Source organism: Pinus tabuliformis, chromosome 2_1 (genome assembly GCF_031772625.1).
Source record: "Pinus tabuliformis cultivar Carrire ecotype Pingquan chromosome 2_1, CPIR1, whole genome shotgun sequence".
In the NCBI taxonomy this organism is placed as follows: domain Eukaryota; kingdom Viridiplantae; phylum Streptophyta; class Pinopsida; order Pinales; family Pinaceae; genus Pinus; species Pinus tabuliformis.
Window position 1 is genome coordinate 4,993,965 of NC_142299.1, and position 23,469 is coordinate 5,017,433.

Consider the following 23,469-nt stretch of genomic DNA (forward strand, 5'->3'; position numbering starts at 1 on the left):
TGTGCGATCTGCGCAAATCAGAAACATAAAGGAAAGATTTTTCTCATGCGTATGCTCTTTTCCGTTGCGCCTTAGTGTGATCTCGGAAAATCAGAAACATTGAGGAAAATATTTAGTTTCCGGCTAAAGCTAACTTTGAGCCGCAAGGTTCATTTTTTTTGTATGTCCGTGTTGGGTTTTGTGTTTTTTGTTTTGTAGGGAAAAATAGCTTTCTCAAAGCAAGCTCGCAACCCAAAGCTTCAACCCCCCCCCCCCCCCCCCCCCCCCTCTCTCTCTCTCTAACTTTTTGTATAGCTCACTTGGTCCAAAGCTAATTTATGAGAGTAGAGGTATTGAGTTCAAGTCTCCTTTTTGTGGGGGCAGATTTTTCATTTCTGCACATTCCCACACTTCGTCGGCATCTTCATCAAATTTTCTTCAAAAAGCCATAACTTCTTCATCCGGAAGCCGTTTTCAGAACCATTTTTTTTGAAACAACCTAATTTTTCGAGATCTTTCCATTGGAACACTTAGTTTCAACATATATAGCTTCAGTTTCTGTTAAAATGGAAAGTCCATGGCAAGTTATTCTTGACAGCACCAACTACTTCCAATGGTGGTCCTACATTGTGGATTTACTTAGAAGTAAAGGTCTCTATAGAATAGCCTCAGGCCAAGAAACCAAACCGAAAGATGAAGATAAGGTAGCTAAATGGGAAAATAGGCAAGATCAAGCACGTGGGTTGATAGGGATGTCTATTTCTCCAGATCTTAGATTCCATATTGCAGAACTTGATACTCCTGATGAAGCATTGAAATAGATTACTAAAGTTTTTGGAATAAAAAATGAACTTGAAAATGAGTTGCTTACATTGGACTCCAATAATTTTTCTTGCATTGAATATTTTTTGTCCAAGTTCAAGACCCTTAGAATTCTCTTGGAAGGTGTTAAGGTTAAAAAAGAAGATAGTAACCTTATCTATTCCATTCTTACTAAGTTGGGACCAACCTACTCTGTGTTTGTTTCCACCTTCCATTCTACAAGAGAATCCTTCATTTCTCAAGGACAAGACTACAAGTCCCCTTCCTTTGATTCTTTTTGTGATTCTTTAATAAGAGAACAATAAAAACTCTTACACCTTGGTCTTCTTAATCTTGGAAACTCTTCTAAGAAAGAGTTAGCCGCCCAGCAGCAACCAAATCCAAAAAATCCTAAGAAGTTGTATCCTAAAAGGAATGGTCCTAAACCAAACAAGGGTCCTAAACAATTTTAGCCTCAAAATGATAAGACAAATAAAAACAAAGGGAAGAAGACTGATAGACATTGCAACTTTTGTAATCGAGATGGCTATCTAGAATCCAAATGCTTTAAGAAGATGGACGCAATGGAAGCAGCAATGAAGAAGCATAACATCCATTTGGAGCACTCTTCAACTTCAACTTCATCTTCAGGAATGGCACTTTCTGCATGTGGTTGTCAAGCATCTCGGTCTGGCTATGCACTAAATGTATCTTCTTCTTCTCATTCTCATGAGTGGCTCATTGATTCTGGAGCTTCTTATCACATGGCAAAAAACAAAGCCATGTTTTCTTCTTTAAATGATTGTAACACCAAAAATATATATGTTGGTGATGATAGATCTCTTAGTGTTGTAGGGACTAGAACTGTTCATATAGACAATGGTCAATTTAATGATGTATTATGTGTTCCAACCTTATCCTGCAATATCTGTATATCAGATAACTCATTCAGGTGAAGGTAAAATCGTTGAATTTTCACCTCACGATGTTGTAATTAAGGACCTAAGAGAGCCTAGACAGATTTTAGCTTCTGACATTGCTGATGATTCTACAAGGTTGTATAAGTTTCACAACTTTGGGTCATCAAATCTTCCCTCGGTATTTGTTGCTCATAATGATGAAGTGAGCAAACTTTGGCATGAGCGATTTCGTCACTTAAACTATCACTCCCTTCAGAATCTATGTAAAGAAAATATGGTGACATGTCTTCCAATGGTATCTTGCAGAGATGGTGTTTGTTCCGGATGTGTACTCAGAAAACATCATCATGACAGTTTTGAAAAACGTGCCTCTTGGCATGCCTCAACCCCTTTACAGCTCGTGCATAGTGATTTATGTGGTCCACTTCCAGTTGTTTCATTCTCTGGCTACAAGTATTTCTTAACTTTCATTGATGATTTCTCCAGACGCACTTGGGTATACTTCTTAAAACTCAAGAGTGAAGTATTTAACATGTTCTTGGCCTTTAAGGCCTTTGTTGAAAAACAATCTGGACATCAAATTCTTAAGCTAAGATCTGATAATGGCGGAGAATATTTTAACAACAAATTCATCAACTTTTGCACTGAGAATGGAATTCAAATGCAACATACTGTTCCATATACTCCACAACAAAATGGTGTAGCTGAAAGGAAGAATCGCACCTTAAAGGAAATGGCTAATTGTATGCTTCAATCTAAAGGACTTAGTCTTAATTATTGGGCAGAAGCAATTAACTGTGCAAATTACATAATAAATCGCACTCCTACTAAGGTTTTAAAGAATATCACTCCAGAAGAAGCATGGAGCTCAATTAAACTAGATGTAAGTCACTTTCGTGTTTTTGGAAGTGAAGCATGGGCCCATCTTCCAGATGAGAAACATAAAGCTTTAGAACCTAAGAGTGAAAAATGTATTTTTGTTGGATATTCTGAAGATGTCAAAGGATATAGACTTATTCCACTTAAGTCCAAGAATGTTATCATTAGAAGAGATGTAAAGTTTGCTGAAAATATATCGGCCTACGAGCCTAGTTCGGCGGATGTGCCACCTCTTCCTATCTCTTCTACTTTTGAAAATATTTCTTCTTCAGATGATGAAAGCGAGGATGACAATCCTACCCCACCTTCTCAGGATCCTCCTTCAGCTCCTCAGCTTCCAAAATGGGTCTGTGCTACTCAGGATGCAGCAGGTGATCTTGCCGGTGATCCTACAGATCAGCGACGTACACGTTCTCAGTTTGATAGAGCCTCTTCTTTACTGGCTCAAGCTTCAGTGAATTATGATCCTGACACCTTTGCAGAAGCTTCAGGCCATCCAGATTGGGAAGCAGCTATGAATGAAGAATATCATTCATTATTGGCAAATGATACATGGGATATTGTTCCTCTACCAAAGGGACGGAAACTTGTTAGATGCAAATGGGTTTACAGAACCAAGTATGGACTAGATGGGAAAGTTGATAAACATAAAGCTCGTCTTGTTGCTAAGGGTTTTTCACAAGTTGAAGGCATTGACTACACTGAAACCTTCTCCCCTGTTGCCAAAATGAACTCTATCTGCCTTGTTCTTTCCCTTGCTGCCTCTTTCAAATGGGAAGTCCATCAGATGGATGTTAAATCTGCCTTCTTGCATGGGGACTTGCATGAAGAAATCTATATGGAACAACCTATTGGCTTTATAGAAATAGACTCCAGCCTTGTATGTCGGCTTAAGAAATCCCTTTATGGACTCAAGCAATCTCCTCGAGCTTGGTATGCCAAAATGGATAACTTTCTTTTAGAAAATGGATTTTTTAGGTGTCATTCTGACAATATTGTCTACACCAAGAAAGTGGGCAAGTCTCTTATCATTCTTGTTCTTTATGTTGATGATCTTATCATGACGGGTAGTGATCCCAACCTTATAAACCATATGAAGTCTAGCCTTAAAAGGAAGTTTGAAATGATAGACTTAGGACACTTACATTATTTTCTTGGTCTTCAAGTCTTGCAATCCAAGGAAGGTATTTCCCTTTCCCAGTCCAAGTATGCATGTGATATTCTACGCCATTTTCACATGGAAGACTGTAAGCCAGCCCCTTCTCCCTTTTAGTCTGGATTCAAACTTTCAGTCACTTTTACTTCTCCTGAAGTTGATGCTACCTTATACCGTCAACTTGTAGGAAAACTTTTGTATCTAACCCTTACTCATCCTGACCTTTCCTTTGTTGTTGGCCTTGTTGCTCGGTTTATGCAAAACCCACGTGAAATTCATTGGAAAGTAGCTAAAAGAATAGTTCGTTATGTTCGAGGTATAGTTCAGTTTGGGATTCATTACAGTGCCGAAGCATCTCCTCTATTGGTTGGTTTCACTGATTCCGATTGGGCTAGTGACCCTAATGATCGGAAGTCTACTGCAGGTTATGTGTTCACTCTTGGTTCAGGACCTATTACATGGGCTTGCAAGAAACAAGGTGCCATTTCTCTTTCTTCAGCAGAAGCAGAGTATCGTGGTGCCGTAGAAGCTAGTAAGGAAGCCTTGTGGCTTCGTCAGATCCTGTCAGAGTTTGGCTTTCAGTAGCAGCATCCGACTACACTTTGGTGTGATAATCAAAGTGCCATTCAACTATGCAAATATCCAGTCCAACATCAGCGCAACAAACACATTGAACTGCACATGCACTTCATCAGAAAGCTCATCCACGACTATGTTCTTGAAGTGCAATATTGTTCAACATATGATCAAGTTGCAGACATCTTTACAAAGGCTCTCACAGAGGCGAAGTTCACTAAACTTCAATTTATGGTTGGAGTTTAGGAAGTTGTCACTAAGGGGGGATAGGCTCTAGTGCCTCCTTCCTTCTCCTATTTGTGTCATATTTGTAAATCCTTCAATCCTATCCCAAGTTGTTCTTAAGGGGGGATGTTAGGATATTCCGACACATAGGAAATAGTTAAGTATAACTTGGTCTAGTATAGAGTTAGGTAAAGTGTGTTTCTTTACTATGTACATTTTGTAACTTACAATCCGACGGTCACGATATGTAGTGATCCGACGGTTCATTTTATCCTCAGTATTACCGACACTTGATCCGTGGCTTAACACCCGATTGGTCCATGATCTCTATTTAAAGAGCATGGAGGGTCATTTGTAGGTTAACCGTCCATGAGAGAAGCTTATGTAAATTTTCATTCTTTTATTAATAAATTGCCTGAAGTGGCCGCGTTGGCTCAGGCCGTGGACTGTTTCCCTCTTTGAGGGTTTTAACCACGTCAAAAGTACTGGTGTATTGATTTGTGATCTGTTTGTGAGCGGTGTCCTTTGGTGTTCTGTCTGAGGAAATTACCCTGTAAATTCCTACATTATGGTGTGCCTGGAGGTGGAGGAATAATAAAATCTTCAATGAAGCAAAGGAGCCCCTCATCGATATATTACATCACATAATTCTCATATATGACTCTGTCCCCAATAATCTTCCAAAATTGAAAAATGTCAACAGAAGTGGGCTGGCAGATTCTTTCCTCAAGACCCCGAGGGCCTTTTTTTACAGTGCTGCCCATAGAAAATTTTAGGGGTGAATGTTCGCCCTTTGGCGAAATTAAGGGGTTTTAAATTTTTAGTGGGCGAATATTTTGTATCATAGTACATTTTTACAAATCACCTCAAATAGCCCACCTTATTTTAAGGGAGAGGGTAAAAAAGGTAAATTTGGCCCTTGAAATTAGGAGTTACAACCTTCCATTCGCCCATTTTCAAGAATAGGTTTTATTTAAGTGAATCCATTCACCCATTTTCAAGAATAGGTTTTATTTAAGTGAATCCTATGGGCCAAAGGCCCAAATACCATATTTATAAAAGAGGTATGGTAAATAAATAAAACATTTTTTATATTTACTCCATAAGTCACCTTATATACATGCAAGGGTGTAAACAAATAAAAATATAAGTAAAGTGGAGGTATGGTAAATAAATAAAACGTCTTTTTATACTTACTCAAAAGGTATGGTAAATAAATAAAAATATAAATGAACTAGAGGCATGGTAAATAAATAAAACCTCTTTTTATATTTAGTCCATAACCCTCATTCTATTTATGAAGGCTCAAGAAAGAGGTTTTATTTAAGTGAATCCTATGGGCCAAATACCATATTTGTAAAAGAGGTATGGTAAATTAATAAAAATATAAATAAACGAGAGGTATCGTAAACAAATAAAACATTTTTTTATATTTACTCCATAAGTCACCTTATATTTACGAACACTCAAAAAATGCGTTATATTTAGGTGAAACCTATGGGTAAAATATTATGGGACAAATACCATGGACTAGATTGTTATTAATACCATGCAAAAAAACATTATTAACCCTAATATTAGTATTAATAAAAATAAAAATGGCACATGGTATTGACCCATGGTATTCACCAAAATGGCACATGGTATTGACCCATGGTATTCACCTGGAATGTAGCCTATTTAAATGGGGGAATTAAACCATGATAGATCCATCTTAATATCGTATCAAATATCGTGATATTTGATCCGATAATGTATGTTAAACATTTTAGCTTGGTTAAAATAAAAAATAAAATAAAAATCAACTATTAATTTTATTAATTTTTATAAATTACTAATAGTAATTTTTAAGCTCTAGGTTTATGATAACCCATGGTATTGACCCATGGTAATATGTGAGCATAGAATATTTAAAGGGGAAATTCTATCATCTTAGATCGATCTTAATTCTGGGTCTACCAAGTGCTTAGAGGGATAAATAGATTTCATCCCCCTAAGAGTGGTAGATGTGGAGTTAAGATGGATATAGGTTGGTTTTTATGATAATGAAGATATTAAATAGACTTAGGAAATTATATTGTAAAAACATCTTAAGGTGAATGGTTAAAGCATAGACATTGGACAAGTATATTTGTATACTTCTGTTTTAAACTGAAACAAATCCAGGGCTAAAAGGAATGGATTGCACTAGTCATCCTTCTATAACTTTCCAACATATGCTGGAGTAAACAGATTGTAATTTGAGTAACTTTTCTAATTGCAAACAGGAACATACTTGTGTATTGGCAAGGTGGTTACGAGGTCCCTAGAAGTGATGAATTTGAATTTTTCTTGGTTTTATATATAGTATTAGGTTTGTTCTCATGCTTTTTGTGAATGGCATGGGTGAATTTTACCCTACACCCACTAGGTTATCGATATGTAATTTCGGTAATTTTGATTTCAAAAGATATTTTAAAGAAATGCAATGATTTCATTTGTGTATTCAATAAACACAAGATTTTATCATTGAGTAAAATATTCGCCATTCCTAGTGAGAGATTCGCCAAAAAATATAGATACATATCATATTATTGATAAAATCGCCTTCCATTTTTCCTATATACCATGGAGATTCGCCCATTTATTATACATGTAAATTTGGGGGGGGGGGGGGTGGGTTCTTAAAATTTTCCCTGGTGCTGCCCAACAAAATTCATGCGGCTGTGGGGTGGTCATTATTATGGATGAGAATCTACATTACAGCCTGTCCTGGAACGCAGGTAAGGGTACAAACAGCTTGTCGGAGGCAAAGGCCCTCGCAGGTCTTCTCGCTTTCTGTATTTTTTTTACATCCATTCTATCTCAATCTTCAGGGACTCAAAATCTATGGTCGATCATGTCAATGGTAAAAGCCTCATCAGGTGCCCTCACCTCGCATGCTGGATAGATAGAATTATGTTTTTTTGGGGTCAAATGGGAGGGAGTTCCATTCAGCACGTCTACAGAGCCCGGAACCAGAAAGCGGATTGCTTGTCAAAGGAGGGCCTTCACCTCGGCTCAGGTTCATGGTCATTGAAGGTTTCAGATGGCAAGGAGTCTTTTTCCATTCAGGACTTCTGCATTCCATGTTTTTAGCTCTCTTTCTATCTGCCCTTATGATCTGTTTCTGGTTTCTCCTTTTTTATTTTTGATTTACCTAGTATCTGTCGGAATATGTATGGCTTCATCTATCACTGATTTCTTTCCCAGTTGGCGTTGGGGGTGTCCTTGCATCTGTGTATCTTCGATTTTTTGGCAATCTGCTCAGAAGAAACTCTCCTCTGGTTTTTGTCGTATGCTTGTCTTATTTGCATAATATGTACCCTCTGGAACTGTTTATACAGACTCAATATAATACAATATAGCTTTTCCTTTCTGAAAAATGAAAATTCATTAAATTACAGTAATATAGTAATATTACAAATTCAGAAAGATAATAATCCAATTCTAAGATAATGACATAATTACTTAAAATTTCAATAACATTAGTAATAAAAATAAACATAATCACGAGGCTTACCACATTTAATATTCATAATAGCACTAACCATCAAGCTTATCTGATTCATAGAGATTTAAAATTAAAAAATCAAAATGTCATCTTGGAATGAAAGGAATGAATATTCAAAATCGCAATGCCAGAGAGGAAAACGATACCAAACGATAGGACAAAGCGTATTGCAATAAGTTATTCTTGAACAAATTGGTATTCTGCCAATTCTAAATTCAAATCTAAATTTAGGCCGGAGAATGTGCCAAAAGCCATGAATATTGAGTTCAAGTTTGCATTCTTGTGAAATTTAGAATTCTGCTATTAACGCAGGTTTAACTGGTAAAAAATAAAGTAATTAATATCATTACACATTATGCAATCTCTGTGTGGCTCAGCGCACTTAATGTCACAACATTGAAATATGTATTATCGTATTTAAACCCAAGAGAATGCAAAACACGCGTTACCTGGGTACCAAATCTGTAATCGTAGCATCGGCATTAGACAAAGGAGCGTGAAATGAAGCAGATGACGCAGAAGAAATGCTGGCAGATTGTGAAATCCCAGAGCCACAACCGGTGGCCTTGCTGTTTTCGAAAACACAAGGATTCACAAAAGCAGGCTAGGTGGGATCCGGTAATGTCACAGAATGAGATGAAAGCATCAAAGTGATTAGAGACATTGATGGACGAAGTGATGAGTCAGCTTGTGTACATAAAAGAACAACATGAATGCATCTTAATGCTTCCTCCACGTTGCACATTACAATTATAGCTGGATCAATCATCTCCACAATATTTCCCCGTTTGTATAATCTCCACACCTGCAGCAACATCATAATGGATAGTCATTATGATATTAATGTAATTTCTTCTTCTAATTAATGTAGAAATTCTGAAATATTCTCCCAATGCTATAGCATTCATAATCAATTTAACTCATACTCCGCTGAACTAAATAACATGGCCTACATAGTGTAGCTATGTTCATGTGTAAATAAAGTGAGAATAGTATTAGTGTGTCTCACCCATGCTAGAAGCAACTGCATTTCAAGTGACAGATTAAAATTGGTGTTCTTTCTTCCTGTAATAAGTTCCAGGAGAAGAACGCCAAAGCTATAGACATCAGCTTTTACAGATAATTGCCCATGCATAGCATACTCTAGTGCCATATACCCATTGCATATCCAAGTTACAATGTCAAAGATTATATGGGATGGAAATTTTAGGAATTGAGTAACAATAAAGTGCAAGATTTTTGCAAAGGAAACTGTATTCCTACAAAATTAAAACATAATCAAGAAGGTATTCCCGGATCCTGGAAAATTAAAACATAACCAAGGTAAATCTGCAGAAGAAATTTTTCATAATGTAAAAATTTACAATACTTTCAATCCTCTTTAAGTCGACATCACAGAAGTAAAACATATACATCTCCAAATGTGAATAGCTTTTCACAGTGTGTAACGATGATAATTGTTTTGAAATCTTACTAAGTTCCAGCAACTCTTGTGCTGACATGACTCTGATATTCACGAAAGAGTCTTGCCAAGCTGAAATCTGCTATCTTAGCATTCAGATTTTTGTCCAACAAAATATTGCTTGCTTTTATAAATCCGTAGTTGAGAATCCTCGTGCAAATAGAGAAGCCCATGAGCTACTCCCACTATTATGTTGTAGCGTTTCTGCCAATCAAGCTGGTTGCGTTTGTTTGTATCTGTGTCCATGAATGATGGAGTACACTAATCAATTATCATGACATAATTATATATCAAAACAAAATGCGAATAAATTACCGAATAGGATTTTATCGAGACTCTTATTTGGTAAGTACTCATAAACAAGTGATGCAGGAGCATTTAGTGAAGGCCACCATGACCGGGTGTTGGTCTCCGCCAAGGTGGAAAGTTTTATCAGTGATTGGTTTTTTTATGTTTAAATAGTCAAATTAGAATGTAGGAATTTGTTTCTTTTTAATTTCAGTATGAGTTAGGGAACAGTGGTCATTGACTTGTCTGTCTTTAATAAACAATAGTTTTATAATTGTTTCTTTCATTTTAGAAAAAAAAAGACAAACATGTCAAATGTAAAATCTTGCAATGCAAGTAGAACCGAATGCATACACAGTTGTATAACTAATAGAATAGAGACTGAAAAGTAACTACGCACAGTTCAGATAACTGTGGACAAAAAGTACAAATGGGAGATTGTAAATCATTCTGAAGGTTCAGCGTACCAGCATAAGTAATAAAAAGTAGAGCAAACAATTTTTATTCATTCGAATCCATCTGTAACAGCCATTATAATATTTCTTTATTGTTTTCCTAATCATTGAACAACCAAAATAGCATACATGGTGCATGCAGACTATTTCATTTATTTTCTTTTCTAAAAGAACAGCACACAGACAACAAGGGTTGCACACCAGTTTCCAGAACGAAGGTTGGTAATCCACGAAGAGAGACCATGACTGAAACAGACAAGCGAAATTACAAACAGTTCGAGCAAAGGCGAGTATGTGAACGCTGGTAATAAAACCCCAGAACAGAGGTAATGGACATAAACTAAAACATTGTGATTTCTTTTCATTCCAGAACAAATATATATATATATATATATATATATATATATATATATATATATATATATATATATATATATATATATATATATATATGACAGAGGGTCTGGAGATAGCCAACTAACAGTTAAAGAGCCGAGTTAGCCATTAGAACCCTAGACGAGGGTTTCAGTTCCAGAAAGATATACATAAACATATTTAATTGTATACAACGAACAATTATCAAATCAAATTAACCAGTGGAACCCTAGAAGAGAGTTGTGAACAACCTCCAGGCAGTCTTTCAAAATCATTGTAACATTACAAAATTTCGCAGAGTCAAACGAGGGTTTGTGCCAACAGCCCAAGTCGCATAGCGATGACAAAGGCATATTAACAAAGAAATACCGGGACTCAATCCCATTAAACTGACACAAACTAAGCACAAGAAAATAAGTCGAGATAGTGGCAGATCCTACCGCAACAAGGACCGTGGCATTCATACCAAGCATGCCCACAAACCAAACCCCAACCTGCACAACCGAAACAGGGCAAGACTATTAGCAGAGTGTCAACTGAAAGAAATAAACAAAGGGTAGAGAATTTTCACTACATTAAGGGAAGAAATTACCTGGAGTATTGTACGCACAAGGAGAAAGCAAATCCAGAAGTCACGAGTCACAGTGACAACCAGAGATGGAGGAGCCAAGATCGTTATAACTAGCATAAGATGAAGAGAAGAAAAAAATCATGGAGGGTTAAGTTACCTGAGTGAAATCACTAATAGGAGGAGGCCACTGTAGACGTGACCTGTAGCATGCACAACATGAATCAACTCTAAATCAGTGAGATAACCATTAAAAAATAATAACAGTGAAGCGAGAACAAGCCAAACGACTGAATAGGACATACTGTGACTATGTCTCTACGCAAACGAGCAGAGTCATCACCTTGTGCTCAAGGAGCTGAGCCCACAAGTCACCCAGATAAATGCAGGTGCCACACTCACAGGCAGAGTAGTCCATGACCGGCGTGCACAGAATTGCAGCTTAATATCATACATTTGCAGCATAAGAATTTCCAGACCAAACCCTCATCACAGAAGAAATGCAGAGCAAAAATGACCGAGTAATGATAGGAGGAAGGGTTTTGGCATAGACCGAGGAGCAGGAAACGCAAACCAAGGTAAGTACTACCAGCACAGTGATGTTAAAGACTGTCATAAATGCCACCTTAACAAAGTCCAGAATCATCTGAAGATTAAACGTTAACCACAACTGTTAAGTCCACGAAATCATTATTTAATCATTTAATCAGTGATTAATGTAATATTTTATTATTTAAAATTTTTGTTGTGTGGAACTTTGGGCTGGTCCCATCATAGTGGTATCAGAGCAGGATTTAGAATTGGCTTGAGAAATGGAGGTAGGAAGACGAGGCCATGGAAGGGGTGCTCAGAGGATAGCAGAGGAAGGATTGAGAGAGGAGATCAAGATCCTTACTGCTCGTTTGGAGGCAGTTGAAGCAGGGAGAAGAAGGGGTCCGGAGGTAGGTGATGACAGCGAAGAGGAAGTTATAGTAACAACAGATGGATCGAATGAAGAAGGGCCGGAAGTGAGACTGTTGAGATTGGTCCTATTGGCGAGCAACAAACCTAAACCAGAAATCCCAAATTATGATGGCAGCTTGTCCACAGAAGTTCTGTTGGACTCGATCAGTGAGCTGGATAAGTATTTCAAGTGTGAAGAGGTCAGTGAAGACCGTAGAGTTAAGTTCGTTGTGACAAAGTTGAAGGGACACGTAGCCCTGTGGTGGGACAGTGTCCAAACAGAGAGAAGGAGGTTGAACAAGTTGCCAATCAAGAAATGGTCAAGGATGGTGGCCAAGGTTAAAGGCAAATTTCTGCCTAAGGATTACCAGATTGCACTACACAGGCAAGTGCAGAAACTAAAGCAGAAAGGGATGACAGTAAGGCAATACACTAAAGAGTTTTACTGAGTGAATTTAAGGGCCGGTTATACAAAGGACACCCCAGAGAAAACAACCAGGTATGTAAATGGCTTAAGGTTAGAAATATTATATCAACATTCTTTCTCTGAAAAGCATCGAAGAAGCATATCAAAGTGCTATGAAAGAAGAGGAGAAGATCGCTAGAAAAAAAAAATGCTAGGAGAGGATGGGGAACCGACAGAGGAAGAGGACAGTCTTATGGCAAAGGGCAAACTACTGGCAGTAATGAAGAAGTCAGTAGTTCCAAAGCTTCCGGAACAGCAGAGAAAGGTGACAACACGAGAGGTGGTAGGCCATATCAGCGAGGCAAGGGAAATGGCCGAGGCAAAGGAGCTAGTTATCAATGTTACAGGTGTCACAAGTGGGGGCACAGATCTTTTGAGTGACCTGAGGCGGAACAAGCTTGAAAGACAGATGCATATGTCGCACAACCAGAAGAAGTAGAGGCACCTCCCCAAGAAGCAGAAAATGTGCCAGAAATAGGGGAAGCCTTAGTTTTGAACAAGGTGTTGCTGAAAACATCCAAGGAAATACCTGAAAAAACTCAGCGGAAAGCTTTATTTCGGACAGTTTATAAGTCACACGGTAAGTGTTGTAAGCTTATTATTGATAGTGGAAGTACAAATAATTTGGTGGCCACGGAGATGGTGGAAAAGTTAGGGTTGAAGCGTTTGAAACACCCCACTCCTTACAAGGTATCATGGCTGCAAAAAGGCCATTAGTTGTTGGTAGATGAGCAATGCGAAGTGGAGTTTCATATCGACAGATATAAGGATAAAGTCATTTGTGACATAATGCCGATGGATGTATGTCACATACTGCTAGGCAAGCCATGGCAGTATGACAGGAAGGTGGTACATGACAGGAAGACAAACTGTTATAAGTTTGTCAAAGATGGGATCAAGCACACACTTGTGCCCATCAAGGAGGAAGAGACAGTGGGAACAAGTGAGATGAGAGTGTTGCTAATGAGCGGAAAGTAGTCTTTGAAACAAGTTGAAGATAGTGAGGTGAGCTATGTTGTTGTTAGAAGAGAAAAGATGGTGCTGCTACACATAGAGGTGTCAGATTTGCCCACAGAAATCCAACAGATGTTGCAGGAGTTTAGTGATATAGTGGTGGATGACTTGCTAGATAAACTGCCCCCTAAAAGAAGCATAAGTCATCATATTGACTTTATACCTGGAGAAAGTTTGCCGAATAAGGTAGCATATCGAATGAGCCCCAAAGACAATGAGGAGATTAGAAAACAGGTGTAGGAATTGCTAGACAAAGGGTTGATAAGGGAGAGTTTGAGCCCTTTCGCAATTATAATAGTTCTTGCTCCCAAGAAAGAAGGAGAATGGCGGATGTGCATAGATTCGAGGGCCATCAACAAGATCACCATCCAGTACAGATTTCCACTGCCACGGATGGATGACATGATGGATTGCCTGAGCGAGGCAGCATATTTTTCTAAGATTGATTTAAAGAGTGGGTATCATCAGATTCGAATTAGAGAGGGGATGAGTGGAAGACAGTCTTCAAGACTAACGAGGGATTGTATGAGTGGCTCGTAATGCCATTCGGACTGAGCAATGCACCCAATACCTTTATGTGGTTAATGAATGAAATGCTGAAAGAATACATCGGGAAGTTTGTGATAGTGTATCTAGACGACATATTAATTTTCAGCAAGACGAGGGAGGAACACTTTTGACATGTTCGAAAAGTGCTAGAAAAATTGAAGTAGAATAAGCTGCTGATAAATCTGAAAAAGTGTACTTTTCTGCAAAAAGAATTAGTTTATTTGGGCTTCGTAATAGCAGAAAACAAGTTGAAGATGGATCTAGAGAAGATTGCAGCGATATTCAATTGGCCATCCCCGAAAAGCTTATTTGAGGTACATAGTTTTCATGGGCTGGTGAGTTTTTATCGAAAATTTATAAGAAATTTCAGTGAAATCTGTGCACCTATGTTGGACACTATCAAAAAGGCAAGTCAGCCTTTTCGTTGGACCGAGGCAGCAGAGAGGAGTTTTCAGCTACTAAAGAAGAAGATCATAGAGAGACCGATCCTGAGATTGCCAGATTTTAAAAAGATTTTTCAGGCTCGCTGTGATGCAAGTGGTATGGCTATTGGAGCTGTACTTAACCAGGAGGATAAACCTGTTGCATTTTTCAGCGAGAAGTTGAATGAAAGCAGGTAGAAGTATTCATCCTACGACAAGGAATTCTATGCTATCGTCCAAGTGCTGAAGCATTGGAGACACTATTTGCTGGGGAATGAATTTTTTTGTTCTCGAACAATTCTGCACTACAGTATGTGATGCAACAGCACAAGTTGAATCACAAACATGCTAAGTGGGTTGAATATTTGCAAAGTTTCACCTTTGTGTTGAAACACATCAGCGGGCAGGCCAACAAGGTGGCAGATGCATTGAGCAGAAGAGCCCTACTCTTGCAGGAGAGTATACAAGTGTTGGGTTTTGAGCACTTGAAAGATTTGTATCAGACTGACGCAGATTCTTATGAAGCATGCCAGAATCCTTTGGTGAGAGACAATAATCCATGGTTGGACTATAATTTGTAGGAGAAGATGTTGTTTAGGGGAGGACAATTATGCATTCCTGACAGCTTGATGAGAGAGAATATCATTCGAGAGAAGCATAGTGGAGGTCTAGCCGGACATTTCGGCATAGACAAGACATTAGAGCAGCTCAACCATTTTTACTTTTGGCCAAAAATGTGAAGGGATGTACAGAGATTTGTGACCAGATGTAAAGTGTGTCAGTTGGCAAAAGGACACAGTCAAAACACGGGACTTTACACACCATTTCCTATTCCAAGTAGACTGTGGGACTCAGTCAGCTTGGACTTCGTCTTGGGTCTACCAAGGACACAGCGGGGTTATGACTCGGTGATGGTAGTAGTGGACCGGTTTTCGAAGATGGCGCATTTCATCCCTTGCAGAAAAACCAGCAATGCCACTCACGTGGCCCACTTGTTCTTTACAGAGATTGTCAGGCTACATGGTTTGCCTAAGTCTATTCTTTCTAACATGGATGTGAAGTTTATAGGGCACTTTTGGTGCACCCTGTGGAAGAATATAGACACATAGTTGAGTTAGAGCTTTGCTTATCACTCGCGGACCGACGGGAAAACAGAGGTGGTAAACAGAAGTCTAGGGAACCTGCTACAAATCTTGATTGGTGAGAATTCCAGATGTGGGATCGAGTACTTGCCCAGGCAGAGTTCGCTTATAACAACTTGCCTAATCGTAGCATGGGTTGTAGTCTTTTTCAGATTTTGTATGGCATGCATCCTCACGGAGTGCATGAGTTGCGAGATCTAGGACAACAGGAAAGGCGAAGTGCTGATGGGGAAGATTTCGCTAACGCGATGAAAGATTTGCATGAGTAGGTGAAAATTAAATTGCAGGACAACAGTCAAAAGTACAAGCAACAAGCAGATTTGAAACGAAGAGAAGTGCAGTTTAATGTAGGGGATGAAGTCCTCGTGAATTTGCGCAAGGAACATTTCCTTAGAGGTGCATACAACAAGCTGAAGTACAAGAAGATAGGTCCCTGCAAAGTCCTCCAGAAATTTTCAGCGAATGCCTATGAAATACAATTGCCACCAGGGATAGGCATTTCGCCCATCTTTAATGTGGCAGACCTGTTTCCCTACACTGCTGATCTAGAAGAAGAAGACAGAACCACATGGCCTACACGGGACACCCAAGATGGAAGTGAAACTTGGATGAGACAAATGCCTTACGTTCAGCCTCCCAAGATCGAGAGAATCCTCGACACTCAGGTGGCCAAACGAACTCGGCGGAAGGAGTATCTACAATATCTGGTCAAGTGGAAGAACCGTCCTATTGAGGACAGTTTATGGCTTGATGCCAAGCAGATAGAGCAGGCGGGGTCTTCAGTCGAGAAGCTCATGGACCGGAGTCATGATTTCTTTTTACCCCGAAAGCCTGATGCAGGAGCATCCAACTAAGGGCACCATGACCGGGATTTGGTCTCCACCAAGGTGGAAAGTTATATCAGTGATCGGTTTCTTTATGTTTAAATAGTCAAAGTAGAATGTAGGAATTTGTTTCTTTTTAATTTCAATATCAGTTAGGGAATAGTCTAGTCAGTTAGGGTCACTGTCTTGTCTGTCTTTAATAAACAATAGTTTTATAACTATTTCTTTCATTTTAGAAAATAAAAGACAAACATGTCAAATGTAAAATCTTGCAATGCAAGAAGAACCGAATGCATACACAGTTGTATAACTAATAGAATAGAAACTGAAAAGTAATTACGCACAATTCAGATAACTGTGGACAAAATGTACAAATAGAAGATTGTAAATCATTTTGAAGGTTCAGCGTACGAGCATAAGTAATAAAAAACAGAGTAGACAATTTTTATTCATTCAAATCCATCTGTAACAGCCATTATAATATTTCTTTATTGTTTTCCTAATCATTGAACAACCAGAATAACAGACATGGTGCATGCGTACTATTTCATTTATTTTCTTTTCTAAAAGAACAGCACGCAGACAACAAGTGTTGCATGCCAGTTTCCAGAACGAAAGTTGGTAATCCACAAAGAGAGACCACAACCAAAACAGACAAGAAAAATTACAAACAGTTCGAGCAAAAGCGAGTATGTGAACGTTGGTAATAAAACTCCGAAATAGAGGTAACAGACATAAACTAAAACATTGTGATTTCTTTTCATTCCAGAACAAATATATATATATATATATATATATATATATATATATATATATATATATATATATATATATATATATATATTCGCATACATCTGACAGAGGGTCTGGAGATAGCCAACTAACAGTTAAAGAGCCGAGTTAGCCATTAGAACCCTAGACGAGGGTTTCAGTTCCAGAAAGATATACATAAACATATTTGATTGTATACAACAAACATTTATCAAATCAAATTAACCAGTGGAACCCTAGAAGAGAGTTGCGAACAGCCTCCAGGCAATCTTTCAAAATCATTGTAACATTACAAAATTTCACAGAGTCAAACGAGGGTTTGTGCCAACAGCCCAGGTCACATAGCGACAACAGAGGCATATTAAGAAAGAAATACCGGGACTCAATCCCATTAAACCGACACAAAATAAGTACAAGAAAATAAGTCAAGACAGTGGCAGAGCCTAGCGGAACAAGGACAGTGGCGTTCATACCAAACACGCCCACGAACCAAACCCCAACCTACACAACCAAAACAGGGCAAGACTATTAGCAAACTGTCAACTGACAAAAATAAACGAAGGGTAGAGAATTGTCACTACATTAAGGGAAGAAATTACCTGGATTTTTGGCCACGCAAGGAGAAAGCAAAACCAGAAGTCACGAGCCATAGTGGCAACCTGAGACGGAGGAGCCAAGATCGTTAGAACTAGCGTAAGATGAGGAGAAGAAAAAAATCATGGAGAGTTAAGTTCCCTAAGCGAAATCGCGAACAGAAGGAGGCCACTGTAGACGTGACCTGTAGCATTCACAACAAAAATCAACTCTAAATCAGTCAGATAACCATTAAAGAACAATAACAGTGAAGTGAGAACAAGCCAAATAATTGAATAGGACATATTGTGACTATTTCTCGATGCAAACGAGCAGAGTCATCACCATGTGCTCAAGGAGCCGAGCCCACAAGTCACCCAGATAAACGTAGGTGCCACATTCACAAGCATAGTAGTCCATGACTGGCGCGCACATAATCGCAGCTTAATATCATACATTTGCAACATAAGAATTTCCAGACCAAACCCTCAACACAGAGGAAACCCAGAGCAAAAATGATCGAATAACAATGGAAAGAAGGGTTTTGGCATAGACCTGGGAGCGGGAAACGCAAACCAAGGTAAGTACCACCAGCACAGTGACATTAAAGACTGTCATAAATGCCACCTTAACAAAGTCTAGAATCATCTGAAGATTTAACGTTAACCACAAGTGTTAAGTCCACGAGAAAATCATTATTTAATCATTTAATCAGTGATTAATGTAATATTGTATTATTTAAAATTTTCGTTGTGCGGAACTTTGGGTTGGTCCCATCAACAAACAACCGTTTCGACCCCTCTGTGCAACAGCCTAGTAGGTTCACAAGATTCCCCTCTGTGCAACAGCCTAGTAGGTTCACAAGATTCCTATGTTGAATTTTGGCCACAGGTTTAACTTCATTTAGAAATTCTTTCTTTCCTTGCAGAGATTGTAAGGACAGCTTCTTCAAAGCTATTTCTTTTCCATTTTCAGTCGTTCCCTAAAAAGATTCAGACAAAAATATATGTATGAAGATAGTGTCTAAGGGTGCCGTGAGAGAAGCCCCGCCGAAAATGATAATTAAGGATTTTATAAACCAGTAGAATATTTCTTCGTCACTATTACCTTGTATACAGCGCCAAACCCACCTTCTCCAAGCTTATTATTCTCATGAAATTTATCCGTAGCAGTTATCAATGTGTCCATGGTAAACACAATTTGCCGATCCTGATCGATTAATGTCTCCTCCTCGACTTGTCCATGACCTATACAACCAAGATAAACAGCTAAATGTGAAAAATATAGGTGCAAAAATTGAATGTGTATAACTTGCTCTTGCAATCACTTGGCAGTTTTCTCGAAGAGGATTTGTGAAAAACCGGTTTTAAAAACTAAACTTTAACAATATTGTAACAGAGCAAATAAATTGTAAGGACGCATTCTATGTGTACACAAAGACTTGCTGGACCCAACCAAATAATTGATGCATTCCCTTCATATCTATTTCGAACTGCCGACTTCAATCTCCTTCCAGTTGCAAATACGCACACCAATAATAACACTACAAGCAAGCGGCCAGTAACACCTAAAATGATGGCTTACCTTTTGGAAGACATGTTGTCATGCGGCACCGGTGTATTCGCAGGGTTTGAAGTAAAGAATATATACATTTCGCAGCGAACTATGCAGCCTCCCATAAAATAACGGGATCCTTTCGTTCCAGCCGGACACTTGAAGAATATTATTTATTGTTTCTGACAGACATGATGTGCAGTTGTCAACAGACATATCTCTGGTGCACTGGACCAGACCGTACATGTCTCGACCCAAGGAATCATTACTCATTCCAGAAGCATATAATTTAGATCCAGATACTGCTTCAGCTTTCAACTTGTTCAATAGTTTACGAACAGCCTCATCAAATGAAAGGCATCGGGACTAGGATTAATATTCATTCCATTGTTAAGATACCATCCATCAGTGGTAGCCAATTGTCCGAAGAAACTATAGTTCTCATAACGTAAAAAACAGTAATCAAACCAAATTAAACCTCCGGCTGCATTACCACAACTTTGTCGAAGAGTAATGTTTGCTTGTTGTGAACAACTGTAGCACTGGTCGAGTGTTGTATCTCCCAGACATTGTAGGAGGCCATATATTTGGTTAGGACTTCGGCCATACTCAGAAGTGTTAAACCTTTTCTGGGCCGTGTCTTTAATAAGCGTATTCATCACTGTATTCAGATTTTCCTCAAACTTACTGCCTTTTGTATAGTTGACACTGTGGTGGCATGTAGAATAATTTTGTGCCTCGCAAATCTGCGACTGAAGAGAAGTGCCATTCCATAAGATAGTTTAATAGTCTCTCACGAGGAGAGTCGACCATGAGACTTTCCCATGGAGGATTGTCATGGCCAATGGAGAATGGAAAACCTACGGTGCAAGGATTTGCCAATATCAGTGCCTCTCAAAATTCTAATTTACTCTGCACTGATATCGTACGCTATGCATAGACCATGTTTGCAAGTTTCCCATAGGGATAAATAACGTATAGGGACTACCCAGAATCAATGAAACTATGTTAAATGTAGAATATGAAAATAAATAAATCGACGGAAACTCAAACTGTGATGCATGGGCAAATTCATGAAAACCAACGCGTAGTCTAACCAGGACGAGGAGTTGGCCAGACAGTTATGGAAATTCTGGTTATATTTAGAGAAAATTTTGTAACGATTTTTGTAAATCCAAATTATAGTTGTTAAACTTCAAAATTTTAGATATCTTGGACATTATTTAGATATCTTGGACATTTTAAAAGATATCTTGGACATTTTAAAATGGTGCTGAATCCATTTCCACCATACAAAACACGATTCAAACACTACCTTTATAAATTTTTTTTTGAAATTCCTCGACCTCATTAAACGACTCCGAAAACTAATGAAAACTATACCTGTGTTGCTTCGCCGGATTCAGGAATGGCTCACCCAAAATGACGCTTTCTGAGTGCCCACTGTCAAGCTCTGTACCCCGTGGTATGCCAGAATTGAAAACTATTATAAATTCTTCAACTTTCGAAGCTCCTCATCTTTATCAGGTGACTGACTGGACTCACTCGACGACTCGGAAATATTAGTAAAGTCCAAGTCGAAGTCTCTGCAGTGATAGAAAATAAATATTCAGTCCAGAGAATCCTGTACCTATCTTCTATTTTTAATTTAATGAGAACCGGTAAGATTTATTATAAAAATATAATTTAATATTAAGGACAGTTATCATGCGTTGTTTTTGTTATCGTGGTTATCTTATTATCATTAATTAATAATAATTATATTATCATATTTAGTAGGTATGGTATAAGTCAATCAATTTTGTTTTTAACGGATTATTAATTTGTTTTTATCTATTTTTTTTTTTAAATCTATAAAAAATCAATATTAATTTTGATTTTATAAATGATTTGTGATCTAATAAAAATTGTTAATTTTTAATTTTTTATTAAAACATAATATATAAAATCTATATCAATATGAAAAATAATCCATTCAAAGGTAAATGTGAAATTTCAATATTACTTTCATATAAATGAGATTAAATATAATTTTTTTTCTAATTATCATTGTTTCTTTTCTTTTTGGGTTACTATTTTTTCTTTTTCTTTTTGGTTTTATAATAGAAATATTAGGCTCAGTGGAAGTGGAAGAGAACTCTAACTGGTCTAAAGATTATGGATCTAGTTCCCTTGGATAAGATCATTGGCAACATTTGGATAGTTTACCATATTTTTAATGAATTACCTAAAAACATATGTAACCTCCAAATCACCATTCTTATTCACACTCCAGTATTTTATCTAAATCCAATATAAATTGCCCAAGTTGTTAAGAGATTGGGATTTGTGGTTTTATCAAAGTTGAATTTGGGATTGGCTGATATTTTATGAATGATATAGGGGGCTAGGTGTACAAAAGATAAGGCTTCAAATTCTCAATTGGCCTTCCTCATCCATTAGTCTGTGCTTATATCTTTAGTCAAGTATTACAACATTTGCTATTCTTAAAATTTAATTATTTTTAATTGGTATTTATAGGCTATACTTTGACTTAATTTAGGAACTGCAAAGATGAATATGAGATATATAAGATGTGCAATTATTCTTGTACTAATTGTTGCACTACAAATAGATGCAAATACTTTCTTTTCTGTGGAATTCGTTGGAAAAGAAGAGTTGTCACTAAAGCTCTGGAGTATGGCTTGGCACTTTTAACACTGCCAAAGATGCCTTTCTCTCTCCCATTTGACTGTGCTTCGTTCAACATCAGAGATCCAAGGATCGGCTTAATTCCCCTCTCTGACCTCTAATTCAGAGATAAATTTGTTTCCCTTGTTTTTTTGGAAGGATAATTTTAAAGGGGAGTTTTGTTATTTGGAATACAAATTGGTATTTTTTTCTTTTTTACCAAAGATAATTTTAAAGGAGAGTTTTGTTATTTGGAATACAAATTGGTTTTAGACAACTTAAACCTTTGAGGTTCACAAAGAATAACTAGTTTGTAAAATTTTTGAAAATTTATATATTTACCTAATTTTATAAAAAAATTTCATTCCATTGAAGTAATTCCACATATTCTTTATTCACATGCCTTATTAAATTCAAATATCTTTTATTTATCTTAGCCCAATTACATTTGATTATCTTATTACATTATATTTTGTTTATAGTTTACAATATAATATTTTTTTAATTGTTGAAATTGTATAAGTTGTGGTTTGAGATTTTTAAATATATTAAATAGATTTATTTAAATAATAATGATTTTAATTCAAAATTCAAATATAAATTACTATTTTTTTAAATGATAGAGAATTAATAAATTTAGAATCTCAACAAAATTCATAAAGACTTTGATTTTTTGTCTATTTCTATTGATTACACAATAAACATGAAACAAAGTCACCTAGTTTGCCATAATTTCAGCCTTAATGGATATATTATTTTTTCCCAAAAATTGAGTCAATGGATATATTAATTTAGTTGTTGGTAAAAAATTGATTCCCTAACTTAAACCTATCACTAAATAAAGTTATATAGTTTTATAACAGTTTCACTTTTCAACAATCCAAATTTCAATTTCCCTATATTTAAAGGCAAGTACTAGCTACCAAGTGGCACTTGTTATTATTGTTTTGATGACCAGTTTTGAGTGTGACTCAAAAACATCCACGATCAAAATACTATTTTTCAATCAATTTCCAAAACAACGTTTTTAAAAATTATATCATTTATCAATAATGCACAGGAATTTTCATTCTTGATGATGACTGATGATGGTTAACTTCCCCTGAGACCAAACTTTGATATATCAGACCTAAAGAAACAAATTATTTAGTTTGATTTAAGATTTTATTCCTATGCTCAAAAAGCTTGGAGAGAAGCCTCCCGAGCTTACTATAATTTTGACATGTAAAAGGCTAGGAAGGTCAGTATTGCAACAAAGATTATGAAACTGAGATCTAAAATGGTTGTACGCGGGGCACTCTAAGAGGAAGTGATTTTCATCCTCGA

At 37.3% G+C, this 23,469-nt stretch overlaps 1 pseudogene; it reads right to left on the minus strand.

Annotated features, from left to right (window-relative positions):
* Positions 1-9,541: 9,541 nt before the first annotated feature.
* On the minus strand, positions 9,542-20,132 carry LOC149198408 (cysteine-rich receptor-like protein kinase 43; annotated as a pseudogene).
* Between the last annotated feature and the right edge of the window lie 3,337 nt (positions 20,133-23,469).